Source organism: Dipodomys merriami, unplaced genomic scaffold (genome assembly GCF_024711535.1).
Source record: "Dipodomys merriami isolate MVZ:Mamm:240054 unplaced genomic scaffold, mDipMer1.0.p SCAF_285, whole genome shotgun sequence".
Classification (NCBI taxonomy): domain Eukaryota; kingdom Metazoa; phylum Chordata; class Mammalia; order Rodentia; family Heteromyidae; genus Dipodomys; species Dipodomys merriami.
The window spans coordinates 1,293,182-1,311,413 of NW_027204326.1; the positions used below are offsets into that span (position 1 = coordinate 1,293,182).

Genomic DNA, 18,232 nt, shown 5'->3' on the forward strand with positions numbered 1-18,232 from the left:
AACTGCGGCCTTCAAGGGTGAAGTCACCCCTGGAAATCAGCCACGCACAGTGTGGGAGCCTTAAATGAGCACCGCAGGGAGAGTGCATGTGGCTGAAATTACAGGCAGCCAGAAATGCTGCCACATCACAGGGGTAGTGACCAAGGAAATGTGCTCAGGAGACATTACTCAGTGAAAAAGAAATGGCCTCAGAGTCACACAGAGAGTTCGCCCAATTTTGGCCAAAGGAAAGAAATCAAGGGTAGAAATGTATGTATAGGTATAAAATGAAGACGTTAATACTAGAAGAAAGATGTGCATTGCTAGCACGCTTGATCCCCCCCCCTCATTTTCCAAGTTGAGTGCTATGAATGTGTATCCATTTTCTGGAACAAAAGAAATGTCTTGGGTTTGCCTCTCAGACCCCAGTTCTCACCGCACTGAGTCAAAGCTCTAGTGCAGAGCTTTTGTGCGGTCAGGTAGGGCTGGGAGGCCTGGCAGCCCCACAGGTGCACTCTCTCTGGGGAGAGAGCGGAGGCTGCTGCAGGTGCACCCTCTTCCCACTTTCTGGGCCTTCTTGTCACCTGGGGAAGCGAGTGCCAATGTGAGGAGGGTGAGAAATCTGCCCCCCAGATCCCCACACATCTAAGTGACCCCTGCAGGACTGGAGACCACAGCACTGGATGCCTCTGGTCCTACCAAGTTCCAGACACTCTATCGCAGAGTTTGGCTGTTTGGTATCTGTGGGGGTGGGGGGTGGGGGGCGTGTGAGTGTGTGTGTGTGTGTGTGTGTGTGTGTGTGTGTGTGTGTGTGTGTGTGTGTGTGTGTGTGTGTGTGTGTGTGTGTGTGTGTGTGTGTGTGTGTGTGTGTGTGTGTGTGTGTGTGTGTGTGTGTGTGTGTGTGTGTGTGTGTGTGTGTGTGTGTGTGTGTGTGTGTGTGTGTGTGTGTGTATTGTGCTCTATCACTTTGAGCCACAGCACCATTTCTGGCTCTTGGGTAGCTAACTAGAGATAAGATTCTCACAGATTTTCCTCCCCAAGCTGGCTTTGAACCACAATCCACAGATCTCAGCTTCCTGAATAGCTAAGACTGCAGGTGTGAGCCACTGTGCCAGCAGCCACATTAATTTCATACTAGAGTCTCCTCTGTGTTTTCACAGTACTTCCAGGAGCTCACGTGGACATGTGCAGCCCTTTCAGAACATTCGGGACACACCCTCCTCGCTTCCTGCTCCTTGTAGTCCTGACCATTCTGCTTGCTACACATGACCTCCAGTGTACCGTACCCTGCAGACATGTCATGAAGATTCACCCTAGGAAATAAAGTCCTGGCTAGCCACAGATTCGTCTCCTAGCCTGGGTTTCTACATCTTCAGTTCTTTGTTTTAGTTCTTTTTAAGCAGTTGTACAAAGGGGTTTCAATACAACCTGTCAGTTTATGAGTTCAGTGCATCTTGATCAACATTGCCCCTTGCCTCCTCCTCCCCACCTCTCCAGCCCCACTAGCTCCTCAGTACACACACATATGTACATTGAATATTATGATTGCATTCTCCTACCCTTCCGTTCTCTGCTTGTCTGCCTCTCCCCTCAGCCCCCCTCCCAATAATACATGTTCCAGCTTCCTAGTATTTGTTTTGTTGGTAAGTTAGCTGTTCAAAGGACAGGACTCCTCCCCTGCATACACCTTACTTTAGACAATGTGTGTACGTATGCACGTGACTCTCCTATGTTCACATATATATTTATCATTTAGATCTAACTCCCACACTTGCGAGAAAGAGTGTCCTTTGTCTCTCGGAGCTTGACTTACTTCACTTAGCATAATATTTCCATATCCATCCATTTCCTTGCAAATGACATATCATTTTTCCTGATAGATGAGTAAAATTCACACACATATGCATATATGTGTGTGTGTCACGATTTTCAGCCATTGAAGGGCATCTGGGCACTTGTGTGCTTAGAAGATATTCTCAATGAAAGAGCATAACTTGGCCATGGTAAACAGCGTAGCAGCGACCATGGGGCTGCAGATGTCCCGAGCTGTGTATAAAGAGGGCTCTGAATGCACAGAATGGCTTCCCCATCTCGCCCAACCACCCAATGCACAAAATAAAATCAGTTTCAGAGGCACAAGCCCCAAAGGAGGAAGAGCCGTCACTAAAAATTCCCGGAGGACACTTTCCTTCATGGCCATAAATTGCAGGTGAGCCATCTTACCGAGAGCACTGGTTGCTCTGAGAGCCGACCTGTCACCATGACAACCTCACAGCCGCCATACCTCAGAGACAGAAAGCACCTCTGAGGAGAAATCTACTTACTAACACATCACATAAACTTCTGCACTTCTCTCAGAAACCTAGGCCTCAGTATCCTGCAGAACAATCTAGAAGACCATGCCACAGTCAAAAGTGGCCCCTGCCTCACCGAGGTCTCTAGGTATGAGTCGGGGGCTGAGCCAACTGTTCTCAAAAATAACCGCTCCTGCTGGAGTGCTCTGGCTGGCTGCCCCACCCCTCGGGATGGCACGGGCAGCGGCTGCTGGCCCCACTGGGGCAAGCAAATCCCAGAAGTTGCCTATAGCGGCCCAGAGGAGAGGGCTTGGCTGGCTCAGGAAAGACGTCCAACCTTCACACTTGCTCAGATCATCTCGAGCAGGAAGCACAGTGGCCACTGCCATCATTTCCTCTCGAATCCCACAGGGAAGTTTTTGTCCTTGCAGGGCTGAGCCTGAGGGGAGCAGGACCACCCGCAGACCTTGTTGAAGGTCTGAGCTGGATGCCAGTGATACTGGCCCTCCGTCCCACCTGCAGAAGGACAAGATGCCTCTGCACAGAAGAAAAGATGTGGGGTTCCTACCGCCAGCCCAGTGCTGCAGGCCACACGTTAGTGCCGCCTGTTGCCAAGGGAAGCCTGGAGACAGAAGGACGTCAGTGGCTCAACCTTCAGACTTCAGCACTGTGACCCTCCCAGACCCTACGCTCCTTGCCGGTAGAAATCTCTTCTCCATTCCTGATTCCACCATGCCTGGCCTAGTGCTAAATTCCCAATAAACATGATGGATAGGAAGGAAGGTGAGGATGGGAGGAAAGGCAGAGGAAAAGCTTTTTTTTTGGGGGGGGGGCAGTTGTAGGACTGGAACTTAGGGCCTGAGCCCTGTCCCTGAATCTGTTTGCTCAAGGCTGTTGCTCTACCACTTTGAGCAATAGTTCCGCTTCTAGTTTTCTGGTGGTTATATGAAGATACGTCTTACGGACTTTCCTGCCTGGGCTGCCTTTTGAACTGTGAGCCTCAGATCTCAGCCTCTTGCATAGCTAGGATTACAAGCATGAGCTACCAGCGCCTGGCTAAGAGTTTAATTGTAAAAGAATAAAATCTTGCAAGAGGGAGGACTGAAATAGGATTTATGCTTATAAAATTATATCTTAATTTTGTCTAAATGGACACAAAATAGAGACTACATGCCAGCTGACAGAAAGGAAAAACTCAGGCTTGAGGCTGTATGCATTTCTGTAAACACACAGGCTTTAGAACCCCACTTTGCCTATCATAACCTTCTAGAACCAAAGACTCTTATGGATAACTGAAATATATTGTTTTCAGTGTGTGATGGTTAATTCTATGTGGGGCCATATTCTCCAGATACGTGATCCAACATTTTCTGTATTATTTCTGGATAAGATTTATATTTGAACCAGTAGAGTCAGAGTGAACAGATTACCATGAAAACAAAGTAGGCCTTATGAAGACACTGAAGACTTAGATAGAACAGACCACCTCTAGATCCACCATGCCTTTGGATCCAGGACTCTGGGCTTGAGTTTCAGCTCTGGTCTCTCTCCATCCCATAGGCCCATCCTACAGATTCGAATGTGCCAGGATATCCCTCCATGATGAACACATGCACACCACACACACACACACACACACACACACACACACACACACACACACACACACACACACACACACACACACACACACACACACACACACTGTTCCTATTGCTCTATCCTCTAGAGAATACTGGTTGACACAGGGGGAAAGGAACCACACTTTGTGGCAGATGACGAACATGGCATAAGCCACGATTTACTACAACACTGAATCTGAGCAGAAACTGCACTATGAAAAGTGCACCTACAGCATACAGAGTATGGTGGTGCCCACCTGTAATCCCAGCATTTGGAAGAGGAAACATGAGGATTGCTAGTTTGAGGCCAGCCTGGGCTAACCAGTGAGTTCAAGACCAGCCTGCGTTTCATGTCAAGATGTTATCTCATAAGACCAAGGGCTGGAGATGTAGCTCAGTGGGAAAGCACTTGCCTAGCACGCGCAAGGCCTTGAGTTTGAACCCCAGCACCACCAAAATAATAAGAATAAATAGAAAGTAAGTACATCTACCAGGTATCCACCTGAAGACCCTGAATAAGAACTTCTCCAGGATCCATGTTTAACGCTGCCCCTCAGTCTCAATGAGCCAAACATTTGAGACAGGAGGAAGAGGAAGGTGAAAAGACACAGAAGGGAGGGAGGGAGGGATTGCTTGTCGGGGCCCAAACCCCCACCAGGCAGTCTTTGGGAACGCATCATAGGTCCGGTGGTCTAGCCACGGCCCCAACCCAGGGCTGTGCCTTCGACGGTATCTCTTACCCATGAGCCTCTGCAGCCGCAGGCCAGCCAGGCTGCCTCAGAGCTGCTGGGCAGCATTGCCTGCCAGCCCAACCCCTCTTCCCACTGACCCCGCCTGCTCCCCACTGACCCCGCCTGCTCCCCACTGACCCCGCCTGCTCCCCACTGACCCCGCCTGCTCCCCACTGACCCCGCCTGCTCCCCACTGACCCCGCCTGCTCCCCACTGACCCCGCCTGCTCCCCACTGCCCGGTCCTCGCCAAGGGTCACCTGGGCCCACCTCCCTCCGTCACCGCCACCCTGCCACCTGTCTGTTCAGTGTCATGAGGCTGAGGGCGCAGCTCTGCCAGCTCCCCCGCGAATGAGGACGGGACCGTGAGCTGCCAGCTCTAGCTGTGTCCCTGTGAACGGGGGAGTCACCGCTCGATCCCGTGTGACCACGCGGGCAACAGCAGCCAAACCCCAAACTCGCAGGAGGCCATGAGGAGAGGGGGCAGAGGAGGGATGGGCTCTGAAGAAGGTCGCCCCTGAGAGAACCACGCTGGCCAGCCGCGCACCAAACAGAAAACCCCACTCCGCCCCGGCGCATCCTGAAGGAGTTATTTAGGGGACTGGGCACCCAGACTTCACGGCACTAACGAGGCAGCCGCCGGCACACAGCGGCTCACAGACTCCCCTTTGGCTTTGTTTAATAATTACTACCTAGCCAGTCATCCTAGCTACTCAGGAGGCTGAGGTCTAAGGGTCTTGGTTCAAAGCCAGAAAAGTTCATGAGACTCTTATCTCCAATTAACTACCAAAAGGCCAGAAGTAGATCTATGTCTTGAATGAAAAAGCTAGGGAAGAGTGCTCAGGCTCTGAGTTCAAGGCCCAATACCAACAGAGAGAGAGAGAGAGAGAGAGAGAGAGAGAGAGAGAGAGAGAGAGAGAGAGAGACAGAGAGAGAGAGAGAGAGAGAGACAGAGAGAGACTGCATTTAAATGGCTCCAAAGAAAATTGAAAGTCACCAAGCAAAGAAAGGCAGTGGGGAGAGCACCAGCTGTGACAGTCCCCAGACGTGGCCGCAGTGACCACAGATCTCAGGTGCAGCTTCCTGCAGGGCCCCACCCCCAGAAGCCTGTGTCCGGGCCACACAGGAGCCGCCCTCCACCCCGCAGGGACGCAGGCTTCTGTGGCCACAGCTGATTTGTTTTCCTCTCACAACACGGGGAGCTCCATTCACTTCTAAACTGATCCGTTCCACGGAGCATGCACACTGCCTGCGGGATGGACCCCAGCATGGGGAAGGGCAGCCTGCATGCAGGACCGCCCTGCCGTGTGGACAATCTACACCCAGAGCCACCAACCCACCCACCGAGGAGCCCAAACATACCTGTGGTTGCTTCCTCCCTCCCCCCACGCCCTTTCAGTCCCCTGTGGCTCATGGGAGACACCGTCCCCTCCTCAAGTCCGGGTTGCTCACCTTAGAACTGAGTTGGGCCCTGATGTCCTGGGCATGAGGACCTCAGGCCAGGTACAGAGTTCCCCGCGGCTTTGTGGCCGGCCGGGGACTTGGCTTGGTGTGAGCCGCAGGTGCATTAGACCCTGGCAGTCTTCAGGAAGCCGGCCAGGTGCACCCTGCCCGTGACCCAGGATGAGACCACACAGGGCCTGCTCACAAGGGCATGTCATTACACCAATCAAGCATGGTTTGGGCAGCCGCCACTTCTACAGACATTCCAGGCTTTCTGCAGAGGAGGGACAAGATGGCTCCCAGCCCAGCCCCCCCCCCCCCCAGCCCACCGAGCAGCCAGAAGCCCCTTTGGAAATCAGAACCACTGGCAGTGAAGAGAGGGCCTGGAAAGCTGAGCTGTTCCTGCCTTTGTGAAATTTCCTTCGTGTACTATTCTTCTCATGTTCCCCTGTTTTCTCCCAGCATGGGGCCTCCGTGCGATCCCTTCGCTTTTCCACTCAAGGCTAGCACTCTACCACTTGAACCAGAGCTCCACTTCCAGCTTTTTGGTGGTTAATTGCAGATCAGCACCTGGCAGACATCCCTGCCTGGGCTGGCAGTGAACTGGGATCTTCCGCCGGCAGTCTCTGGAGTTGCTGGGATTACAGGCGTGAGCCACTGGCACCTGGCTTTCACTGCACTTTGAGTATATGCTAATTTGTCTATACTTTTTTTTTTACCCTCCTGAATCATTTGAAGTCCTTTCTCCCACAGGGAGGACACAAGGAAATATGCAGTGACCTGGCATGAACTGGCAGCCGTCCGGTTGTCACCTGACTGGAGGGCACTGGGGTCAGCTGAACACATCTCTTAGGAGGCCGGCTACATCCGTCTCTGCGTAGAAGCCAAGACTTTCCCAGAGAGCACAGACCCAATGAGGAGGCCAGTCCCTCTGCCCGGTCCCTCTGCCCGGTCCCCCGCCGGGTCCCACCCAGGCCCAGCCCTGGCCCTGGTCCCTGTCTAGAAGGCTCGGTGCAGCAAGCGGCCCCAGCCGCCCAGCCCCTCGGCTGTCACCTCTGCGCACCGGCCTTCACCTCACACTTCCCCTCCCTGCTCCACCCCAGTCCCGGGCCCACTGGGAGCCCCTGAAACCTTTCACAGCCTCACCATGGCCTTCACAGGGCTGCGGTGGGGCCTGGGACAGGACTAAGTAAATGTTTGATGAGCAAACACCATCTCAATTCTTCCCTCCAGGACCTCACTCACCCAAACGCACAGCCTGCGTCCAAACAAGGCCGGTGGACAACAGCAAGACCGCCACGGCGCCGCGTGGCGGCTGCCTGCCTGGCTACGCTTTTCCAGTGTCTGAGCCCAACTCCCACTGCCCCCCCCCCCCCGCCCACTGCCTCCTAACCAAAGCAGGACTCCTGCTGGGAGCGGGGGGCCTCTGGTCACAAAGACCACCTCCTCCAGGGAGCCTTCCATGGTCTCTGCCTATGCATTCAACCAACATTTCCCGAGAAACATCTATCATGGCTCAGGCACTTGGGTGAGTTGAGAACAAGCCAGATACAGGACCCCTTGGACTGCAGCCCTGCTAGGATCCAATCAGGACAGCCAGACCCACCTGGCGCCTGTGCCCACAGCCACTCCAGCATCCACAGACAGGCAGCAGGGGGCAGAGCCGGCTGACTGGGTGATTGAGGCTCTTCCTCGCACGCATGAACACCACGTGGATCTAGCTGGCTGCCCAGATCCCCCAAGCAGGTCCAAGGATGCTGAGGTCCCAGACGGCTGGGTGAGACCTCAGGCAGGCTCTGGGCAGTGGTAGCTGGCGAGGGAGAGGAGAAGGAGCAACACGAGCTCTGGAACCCAACATCTTGGCACACGTCTTCGCTTCTCCGTGTGCGTCCATTTCCACGTGGGCACGAACAACCATGACGCTTTCTGTTGGCAAGAGTGCCGCGCTGACTGAACAAGAGGCGCGTGCAGGCAGACTGCAAGGGCCTGCCTAAGTAGCTGCTGCTCATGTTTCAGCTGTCATGTACCAGAAACTTCCTAATCCTGTCCCTGTCCCCACGTTCAGATAAGACATTGGAAGTACCTCGGTTTCCCAAAGCCTCATGACCAAGGTCATGACCAAGGTTAAGACGAAGAGCCCTGTCTCTACTGTTGCCTTTGCTCTCAAAAATCTCAAGCCAGGCAGGGCGCTGATGGCTCATCCCTGTAATCCTCGCTACTCAGGAGGCTGAGATCTGAGGATCAGACGATGAACTTTGATCCTCATAGTTCAAAGCCAGCTTGGACAGGAAAGTCTGTGAGGCTCTTAGCGCCAATGAACCACCAGGAAACAGGAAGTAGAGCTGTAGCTCCAAGTGTTAGAGTGCTGGCCTTGAGCAAAAAGAGCTCAGGGGACCGCACCCAGGCCCTGAGTTCGAGCCCCATGAAGAACAACAACATCTCAAGCCAGCAGAAGCCGAGCCTCTCCCCAGCGGCCAGTAGCCAGCGGTCAGCGGCCAGCCAACCGGCACCCGCCTTGCCTTTCCCAGATGGGCCCGTCTGCAGAGACCCTCCTCCCTCCAGGTTTGTAGTGAAGGGAGGGCGGGAGGGGGCTGGAGAGAAAAGCCCCAGGTACTGTAAATGGAAACTCTAACCGACAGCCTGCACCTGGTGTCTTTGCTTCCTGTCCAGGGCCTGTGTGCACATGGCCTCACACGGGCTCACCCGGGCTCACTCAGGCTCCCAGGCATGGTTCCAGGGGGGGCCTGGAAGGAACGAGCCTCAGCCCCAGTGGCAGGAATCACGGGACAGCTGGCTGAAGCCTCAGAGCCACTCACGACCCGGCCTGATGGAACTGTGTAAACCTGTCCTGTGGGCGTCCTGGAAAAAGCCCGGGGCGGCCTTGATGTCAACTCTGAGCCAAGCTGGGCAGCCCGTTCTCACAGAGCCCTCCAGCCATCACCTGCGCTCCTGGGGGGAGCAGGGGTGCTGCCCTGTGTAAGACCCTGTCTCCCCACAAGCTCCTAGGGGATCGAAGGAGACCAAGATCTGCCTGGCCTGGCTGCAAGCTGCAAGGTGGCACCTACAAAGCCCTCTCTGAATTCAGCCCCGGCTCCCACGGCCGGGACCCTGAGCATCTGCTTGCCCACCCCAAAAACACAGGTATTGCAAGGCAAGTTGTGCTCAGAGAGCCCCAGACCTTGTGCAAGGCCATGAGAAACTGGAAGGACAGGACTCAGAGCAGAGCAGGACTCAGCCCAAGGCTCTGGCGCTCGCTCTTCTCTCCTCCCTCTCCTCCTCCCTTCTCTCCTCCTCTCTCCCCTCTCTCCTCTCTTTCTCTCCCCTCTCTCCTCTCTCTGTCTCTGTCTCTGTCTGTCTCTGCATCTGTGTGCATGTCTCTCTGAGTCTCTGGGCCGTGTCACCAGCCACCAGCTGTCTCCTAGGGCAGAACACCGGGCACTGGCACTGGTAAACCCCAGGCACCCCAGAAGCCCGGTCCCTGGCCTTGAATTACAAGCAGAGGGGCGGGGGGGGGTGGCACAGTGGTGTGCAGACGACCACCCACCACCATCTCAGCAGAGCTGACCCCAGCTGTTACAGAGAGCCAGCAACCGGCTGAGGAGAGGGGACCCGGCTGGCTGGGAACTTTGGTGGCCAGCCTTGCCACAGACACAGCCAGAAGGGCCACAGAAGACAAGACGGCTGCACGGGAGGCGCTGGGAGCCTGGGCATCAGATCACGCCCCTTTCTGAGGCTCAGACCCGGTGCTGGGCATAAAGCCTGTGCCAGTTTACTGGAGGCTGCATCCCTGCTGGCACGGGTGGCTGCGGGAACCTGGGCACGGGAAGGCCTGCGGGAGAGCCTGGGCCTCCCCGGCTCACTCTGAGCTCCATGGCGCCCCCACCAGGAAAGGCTGAGCAGCACGACTGAGTTATCCTTTGCCATTCCCCAAAATAGATTCCAGCCCTAGGGGCGTTCCGGGTCCCCCTGCTCCAGTGCAGCAGCCTGACTCACAACACCGCCCTCTCAACTGCTAGAGCCCTGGCCGGAGAGGCCTCTGTGAACCAGATAACCACACTGACAGCTCTTCCCAGCAAGAAAGTTCCAGAGGGGGGTAAAAAAAAAGGCAAATAAGGGCCAATTGTTGAGCAGGGGTCTCCACGGCTCATAAGAAACCGCCTCCAGTTCCATACACAGCGAAGCTCAGCCTTCTCCCACCCGAACCCTGAACTGTGTCCCCTCCTTTCCCCATCGTGGGGTCTGGCTAGGTCTCCCCAGCACAGCTCTTATCCCTGCAGCCCCTGCAGGCCAGGTTCTAGACACCAGGGAATTCCACAGACAAACTCCCGCAAGCGGTGCCAATCCACACAAAGGGCCAGGCCCGAGTGGCTCTGAAGCACCCCAACATTACCAGGCAGGATGCCAGGAGCTGCGCCCACGGAGCAGCAAGAACAAAACCAAAATGGAGCAGGCTATTTTTATCTGCCTGGAGATTTGTAGCTGAGGACCCCCCCCCACCCCCATCCCAACACACGCATCCCGCTAAAGGATGTCCCAGGCTCTGAGCATGCACACTCACACACACACACACACACACACACACACGCACACACACACCGTGAGCCCTTCACCCCCCCCCCTCCCCAGCCCTCCCCAGGGAGTTAAGAAAGTAGATCAGGTCAGAGCAAAGCATTCTTCATCCTGCCATCTCCCCGGGAAAAAACTAATTAGTCGCCAAATATTCAGAATGGGTAATTGCTACCTGAACTAATAAGGGCAAACAGCCGGCAAGAAAACAGTGGTTTACCAGTTCTTCGCTCTCCTCACCCCAAGTTCCAGGCTCTGCCTGCGGTGGAAGGCAGAGCTCCTGCTGATACCAGCCAGAAAGGGGCCATGACAGCTGGGGGGCTGTCCCCCAAACCTGGGCCAGCCCCAGCCAGAGGCGGTAATTTCTGTCGCCTCTTGTATACACATGGGTACCTTTACTCAAATATGTGTGCACATATACACACACGTGTGCACACACAGCATATAGGGATGCACACACATGTATTTCTACTATATTATAGACACACGTGCTCACATACACTCAAATGTGTGTGCACACATCATATTCATATGCTCGTACATATGCATACTATATTATATACACACCACACACACAACCAGGACAAGACACCCAGAGAGAATTCATCAAACCAGGCTCCTCACGTAGGAGGGTTCCCCAAGCCGCCCGCAGCTGCTCAGCCCTAACTGGGGACACTGGGGAGAGCAAGGCAGCCGGATGAGGTGGAGGGAAGGGAGAGAAAGGAGAGGAAAGGTGAACCCAGACGGAGGGGGGGGTGGGCTGGAAGGAAGCCTGAGAAGGATCTGACCATGACTCTGACTCCGCCAGCACTTCCTGGGACCCGCGGACCCCAGGTCTCCCCCAAGATGGGACTCGCTCTCCCCAGCCCAATCACGACCTTGCTGTGTGATTCCAAACAGATGACCTTGCCAAACCTAGGTCTCCGCTGATAGAAAAATGTGATTCCACGTGATCATTCGAAGGTTCAAGTCTACGGTCACCACAGCCACATCCTGCCCCTCCGCCCCTCCGTGCCACCCCCTTTGCTGGCCTCGGCCGTAGTCAGGGTATACATCAGGAGGGGGAACGAAGCCGGGGACCATCTGCCCACCACCCCAGCACCGCAGCCTGTGAGCAGCCTCCGCCCGCCAGAGCTCCCTGGAGATGCCCCAACTGCCATGCACCTTGGCCCAAAGCAATCAGCCATGGAAACTGGGTCACCGCAGGCCACCAGGAACCTGGGGTCTCGTCCAACCATCTGCCCACGGGGTGTCGGCCTCCACGCAAAGCTGCGTGACAGAGGACTGGCTGGCATTAGTCCCAGACCGCGGTCCCAGCCGCTATCCGCTGGTGTGGAGTGATGCTCACGCCTGCACCACGGCGGCCTTGGCCCCCCTGGTGAGGGCGGGCTACCTCCCTGAAATGTCTTCTGCCCTCTGTCCCATGGAAACCTCCTCGGGCCTGTCCCAGACTTCTCAGCCTTGGGTTTTACAGCCATGGCTGTAATTGGGCTAATAGTCAGCTTGTACACATCCAACCCCGAGGTGGGGATTGTTTTATGCACATCGCACTCAAGGTTCATATTTGCAGAGAAACAAAGTCTGAAACACACTAAGTTCTCACTGTGGCCACCTCCAAGGGGCGATTTGGGGGAGACATTCTTAAACTTGCAGAATGCAATCTTTGAGAAATGAATAACCATGGGGAAAATCTTTCAAAATGAGGAGACCCCTCCAGCTCTTCTGGGGCCATTTTTGAGCTGCTACAGAACTGGCCGGGGGTCTCTCCACGGTCACCCACTGTGAGGGACAGACAGTGCACATGTGCCCCACAGGCCTGCCACTCCCAGCCAGCTGCCGGGGGGAGGGGAGGGAGGACCACATGGGTCTCCCCCAGGCTCCTGGCCGATGTTCCCTGACGGCTGAATTCCGCCTAGGCCTCAGTTTGTCTCCTTGAACATCAAACGGGAAGGACGTGAGCCCTGCAGCAGGTCCCAGAGGGCAGACGAGACAGAGCAGCGTGTGCAATTGCTCAACACCATCTGGCTGCCTCCTTCCTCAAATGTGGCCTGGACACTCTTCCCTCTCAGGGGGAAAAAGAAAACCCACACGGCTTCCTCCCTGTTTCCAGCCTCCCCACACAGCCTGCCTGTCCGGCCTACCCTGGGGCTACGAGCACCTAGAGGTGGCCAAGTACAGACCAGAGGCCATTCTCCCTGACCTACATCAGGGCTCCAGCCAAGACCAGCACAGTTCAGAATAATTGAGCATTTAAAAATCTCCTTTGTGATCAGTGGCGGAGCAATAAACAGATCAGCCAAGGGTTCTCAACTTTTTGTTCATTCGTTTTTCAAGAAAAACTCAGTAAAACTAGGAAGACAGAAGCACGGTCACTGCAGTCCCGCAGGCAAGACTTGTTTTGGTTTTTGTTTTCCAGTACTGGGGCTTGAACTCAGGGCCTGGGTGCTGCCCTTTAGCTTTTCCCCTCAAGGCTAGCTGTCTGCCAGTTGAACCACAGCTCTCCACCTCTGGCTTTTTGCTGGTTCCTTGGAGATAAGAGTCTCACAGACATGTCTGCTCCGGCTGGCTTTCAGCCTCAGTTCTCAGAGGTGAGGCTCCCGAGAAGCTAGGATTACAGGCGTGAGCCACCAGCTCTGAAGTAAACTGGACTTGTAAAGTAATCCCGGGGGTGTTTATGGAGTTCACTAGTTAGCGCCTCCATGTGTGTGCTCCTCCCCCATGGCTGTGGGGAGGGCCCATGGCGGGGACCAGGACACCCAGCCAGGCATGGCTGGGGACCATTCCACAGAGCTTATAGGGGTCGGTGTGCTGGCCTCCCAGCGGGGCTGCCAGGCCTGGACACCCCTCTGGACGCTCACCTGTCCTCCTGCCGGCGTTCCCAGGCCACCTAGGTACAGCACTTAGAATCTCAAGTGCCTACTCCAGAAACATCAAAGAGGGCATTTCCACTGCGCCCTTCACCCGGTGACCTGGAAAGTCCAGAGAGCTTGCAGGAAGTGACATGGGAAGTCCCACCCCCAGAGAGCTTGCAGGATGTGACGTGAGAGGTTGGCTCTGACCAGTGTCTCACTGTCCCACCAAAACCTCCATGGCTCAAATTCTGTTTCTTGGGCAGGTGAGATGACTCTGCCATTGCAGCCAGGCAGCTAGGATGCCTGTACCAGGACTCACGTGTGTGTGTGTGTGTGTGTGTGTGTGTGTGTGTGTGTGTGTGTGTGTGTGTGTGTGTGTGTGTGTGTGTGTGTGTGTGTGTGTGTGTGTGTGTGTGTGTGTGTGTGTGTGTGTGTGTGTGTGTGTGTGTGTGTGTGTGTGTGTGTGTGTGTGTGTGTGTGTGTGTGTGTGTGTGTGTGTGTGTGTGTGTGTGTGTGTCACTTGAACCACAACTCCACTTCCAGCTTTTTAGCTGAAAGGTAAGAGTCTCCTAGATTTTCCTGCCCAGGCTGGCTTTGAAACACCATCCTCAGATCTCAGCCTCCTGAGTAGCTGGGCTCACAGGCGTGCGCCACCGGCGCTGCTCACCCCGTCTCGCGGCTCGGGGAGCCCTCACACCTCCAGTCTGTGTGGAGCACTTGTAATTTTAGAACCGCGGCCATCGGTGGGGTAGCAGCACACCCTCCGAGTCCCCCAGCCCGGCCCCTGCCCAGGCGTGCGGATGGCAATATTTTTAGGCCCTATTCAAGTCACCCACCCTGGCTGCCAATGAAATATTAATTAAAGGTTACACTTTCAGCTTTCAGAAAAATAATTGCTCAAGATAGCAATTATATTTTCTGTGTAATAAAACCGCACCTTGCTGTGCAGAGGAATTAATAATTCTGAGCCTCTTGTTACAGGGCGCCATCAAAGCGGGAAGAGGAGGCGCGCCGGGAGGGAAGCGCAGACCCACACAGAAAAGTGGCGACTTCAAAGAGCAGCCGTCTACAGTCAGGGCTGGGGACGTTCCTCAAGGTCTTTAGCTCCTCAGGCTGGCTGAAAGAGTGGCCCAATTATAAATTATCCAGAGAGACAGAAATTAGAACAGGCCAGGCCACAGCCAGCCGCTGGCCGGCCTTGGCTCACCTGCACCTGTCCATCCACAGCCCCACCGATTCCTCCCAAGGAACTCAAAGCTCAGGACATCCAGCTGCGTTGAGTGTCAGCAGTTCACAGCTTTCCAGGCCATCCCTCAGACAGAAAGACAAGGACAAACAGCAATCAAAATAGCTACCTCCTAGCCAGGAACGGTGGCTCATGCATATAATCCGTAGCGACTCAGGAGGCAGAGATAGAAGGATTGCTAGCGGAGGCCAGCCCAGACCAAAGCACAAAAAGTTACCTACCTGGAAAACAAACACAAAAGGTGAATGGACAAGAGACAGCACGCTTGCCTAAGGTTGTGAGTTCAAGCCCCAGTACTGCATCTACAGCGAGGCCGCCCTGGAAGGCGGCACGGATAACACCACGGCTGGGGTCCTCTGGGAGGGCAGCGGGACCGGCAGAGGTCGGGCAGCGAGAGCAGCGTGGAGCCTGGGCCCCACGCTCCCTCACTCAGGCCCTCCACTGCTGTGCCTGAGCGCCCGGCTCCAGGAACTAACTGGAAGCCTGCGGAAGGGCCAGGCTGGGTTCTAGTAAATCTCGGAATTCCTTCCCAGGTCTGCTGAAGGGACTGACAGAGGGCACTGGGCGAGCGGACGGGCAGTAGGAGGGCCTCACACCCCGTGACCTCTCGCCCGATGTCACTTCTTTAAACAACGTCCACGTGCCTGGGCCGGGCCCCTCCATTGTACCCCACCCCACCCCGGCAAAGGGGCCCCAAAGCCGCCAGCTCTTCCTGGCTCCTAGTTCATCCAAGAACACCCCTCCCCTTGACATGCGTGAGCCCCAGAACCCAGACAGTGGAGCTGCCCAGGCCTCCTGGCTGCCAGCCTCCCCCGGCCTCCACCACAAAGCCTCTGCGGCTAGGCAAAGGCCCAGCAGCGGGGGTGCATTTGGGGTGCACACCAGTGCAGCCTTAGTCAGACAAAGGCCTGATTCCCAGAGCTCTTCAGGAGCCCCTTGGCTACCCCCACCCCAACATTACCCGTGAGAGGGGAAACGGCAGAAATAATGGCAGCCACACCACGTAGGGGCAGAGAGGTGCTAGCTGAGGAGGTCTCCTGGCACAGTGCCCTTCTGGGCCCCAGCCTGGCCTGCTGCAGACCCCCAGGCGGGAGCTAGAAAGTTCTGGCATGCTCTAGGTGCTGCCAAAGGTCCTGAGGTACTGAGATCCAGAGCAGCCTCCAGGCTTCCTGGGGAAAGCTGAGCACGCTGTGCCAAGGCTCTTCCTGCAGTTGTGCCAGGGATGTGAGGGCTGAGGGCAGGGGTGACACGCTGCCCATCCCCGCCCCAGGGCAGCGCCAGGGCCCTGCTCTGAGGACAGGCACAGCCCAGCAGCTCAGAAGACCGGGGAGCCTGGGCCAGGGCTGCCCAGGAGCAGGGCCTGGTGCCCTGGCCTTGCCACCCACCACAGCCGGGCGGTAAGAGGGAGTGGGGACACCCCGAGGACTGGAGATGGTCTCTGCGGTGTGTGAACCTCACCGTCCCGGCCCTAGGAGGAGAGAATCTGCTAAGGACCCCCAGGTAGGAGAAAGGCTGTGTCCAGCTGAGGAAAAGCTACTGTGTAGTCCAGCCGAGCCTGATGGGCGGGCCTCGTGCTCTGCACCTGCGCAGGCGAGGAGACAAGCACCACATAGGCCAGGCACCCCTTCCCTGAGCACTGGTGACCCCCTGTGCAAGCCAGGTGCTTAGGAGCTCACAAGGGACAAGTGCAGAGACGCTGTGACTACAGGACACTCTACCGGCAGCAACCAGCCCACATCACGACCCAGAGCCCAGGCAGAGGGGCCTGTGTGAGCTCAGGTATGGGCCAGGGGGCAAAGAAGGAAGACTGGGGTGGGGTGTCATCAGACACAGATCTCCACACAGCTAGGCACAGAGGACTCTGTGGGAATGTCTCACCGCACTCCAGGTCCCCAGGAACCAGACCCTTGGCTCACCCAGGACCCCCCCTGTGAGCAGCCACCCAGAAGAGGAAGTGGAGCTGAGAGTTCCAGTCTGGAGCCCTTGCTGAATTCCCCTGCCAGACGCCAGAGGCAGAGAGGAACCTTGGCTCACCGGCCACCTGCACCAGCAACTCCAGCCGGACCACAAACACAGGGCATCTGAACGCCCAGAGCCAGCGCCTGAAGCAGGCTCCTCTTCTAGGCCCCAGATCCCTGCTAAAACTTCAGAGAGGTGGTGGAGCCCACACACACACCTGCTGCCCCTCCCTTCCCATAGCCTCTCCCCAGCCCCAGTTCATGCTCAAGACCCCACCCAGCCCACCTCCTCCACCGCCAGCCACCGCATGCTGTCCTGCCGCCTCCCCGTCCAGCTCCATCCGGGACAAACTGCAACTCCCCACACCCCCAAGTTCTCCTCACCTCAGAGCCCTGCCTCCCCACAATCAATGCACCATTGAAAAAGCCCCACTCACCAGGTGCCAAGGGCTCACACCTGGAATCCTAGTCACCCACAAGGCCGAGTACCTGATAATCACGTTCAAAGCCAGCCCAGGCAAACAACTCTGAGAGACTCTTCAATTCACCAACAAAAAGCCAGAAGAGGAGCTACAGCTCAAGTGGTAAAGCACCAGCCTTAAGCAAAAAACGCCAAGCAAGACTGGAAGGCCCCAAGGGGCCCTGACTTTGAAGTCCAAGTACAACAACAACAACAAACATGGCCTTTCTACTTTGCCTTGCAGCGCTAAGGATGGAACTTAGGGTCTTCAGATGCTAAGCAAATGCTCTACCACTGCCATGCACTCTGAAATCACCTCTTTTGGATTAAGCTCATATTGCTCCTGTTACTGCTGGGCCTAGAGAAAATCCTTCCCCCCTTCCACTCCTAGGCCTGGCCCAGCACCCAGCTACCCCCAATTTGTGCATGCTGCTAATCGCACTGGAAGAGGCTGACATGGCTTCAAGCAGGTCCCTGCAGGCATATCTATAATGCAATGTGCCAAGAAGCCAAGCACTGCACACTATAAACAAATTGTATCGTTTGTGAATTTATCCAGTAAAACTCTTTATAGAACAGTTTATAGGACTCAAGGCCTTCCACTGGCTAGGCAAGCATTCTGCCGCTACCCACACCCACACTCAAAGGAAGTGTGTGTATTTTGCATGCTCGCATGCATGCATGCTCACACACGCATGCGCGTGCATACATACACACCACACACACACACACACACACACACACACACACACACACACACACACACACACGCTCAAGTTCTGTTATCAAGGCTTAAACTCAGGGCCTGGGCACTGGTCCTCAGAGTTCTTTCTGCTTAAGCCTGGTGCTCTACCACTTGAGCCATAGCTTCACTTCCAGCTTGTTTAGTGATACACTGTAGTTAAGAATCTCATGGACTTTCCTGGCTTTGAACCATGATCCTCACATTTCAGCCTCTCGAGTAGCTAGCATTACGGGCGTGAGCCATTGGTGCCCATCTCTAGAGGAGATTTTAAGGAGGTCATAGCAGCCCCATGCGCTAGAGTTTCTAGGTGAGGTCCGAGTCTGCAACGCTGCTGACAG

General features: G+C 55.6%; 1 long non-coding RNA gene across 4 annotated transcripts in view; it reads right to left on the minus strand.

Annotated features, from left to right (window-relative positions):
• LOC138838613 (uncharacterized) overlaps nucleotides 1–14,946 on the minus strand; it is a 194,353-nt gene extending 179,407 nt beyond the window's left edge. For 2 of the 4 annotated variants that reach the window (XR_011375687.1, XR_011375684.1), the window contains exon 1: nucleotides 6,077–6,160. This is a non-coding gene — a long non-coding RNA (uncharacterized lncRNA). Of the gene's footprint in view, nucleotides 1–6,076; nucleotides 6,161–13,491; nucleotides 13,585–14,840 lie in introns of those variants that run through there. The other 2 variants (XR_011375685.1, XR_011375686.1) reach the window with 2 other exon arrangements.
• Nucleotides 14,947–18,232: the final 3,286 nt, after the last annotated feature.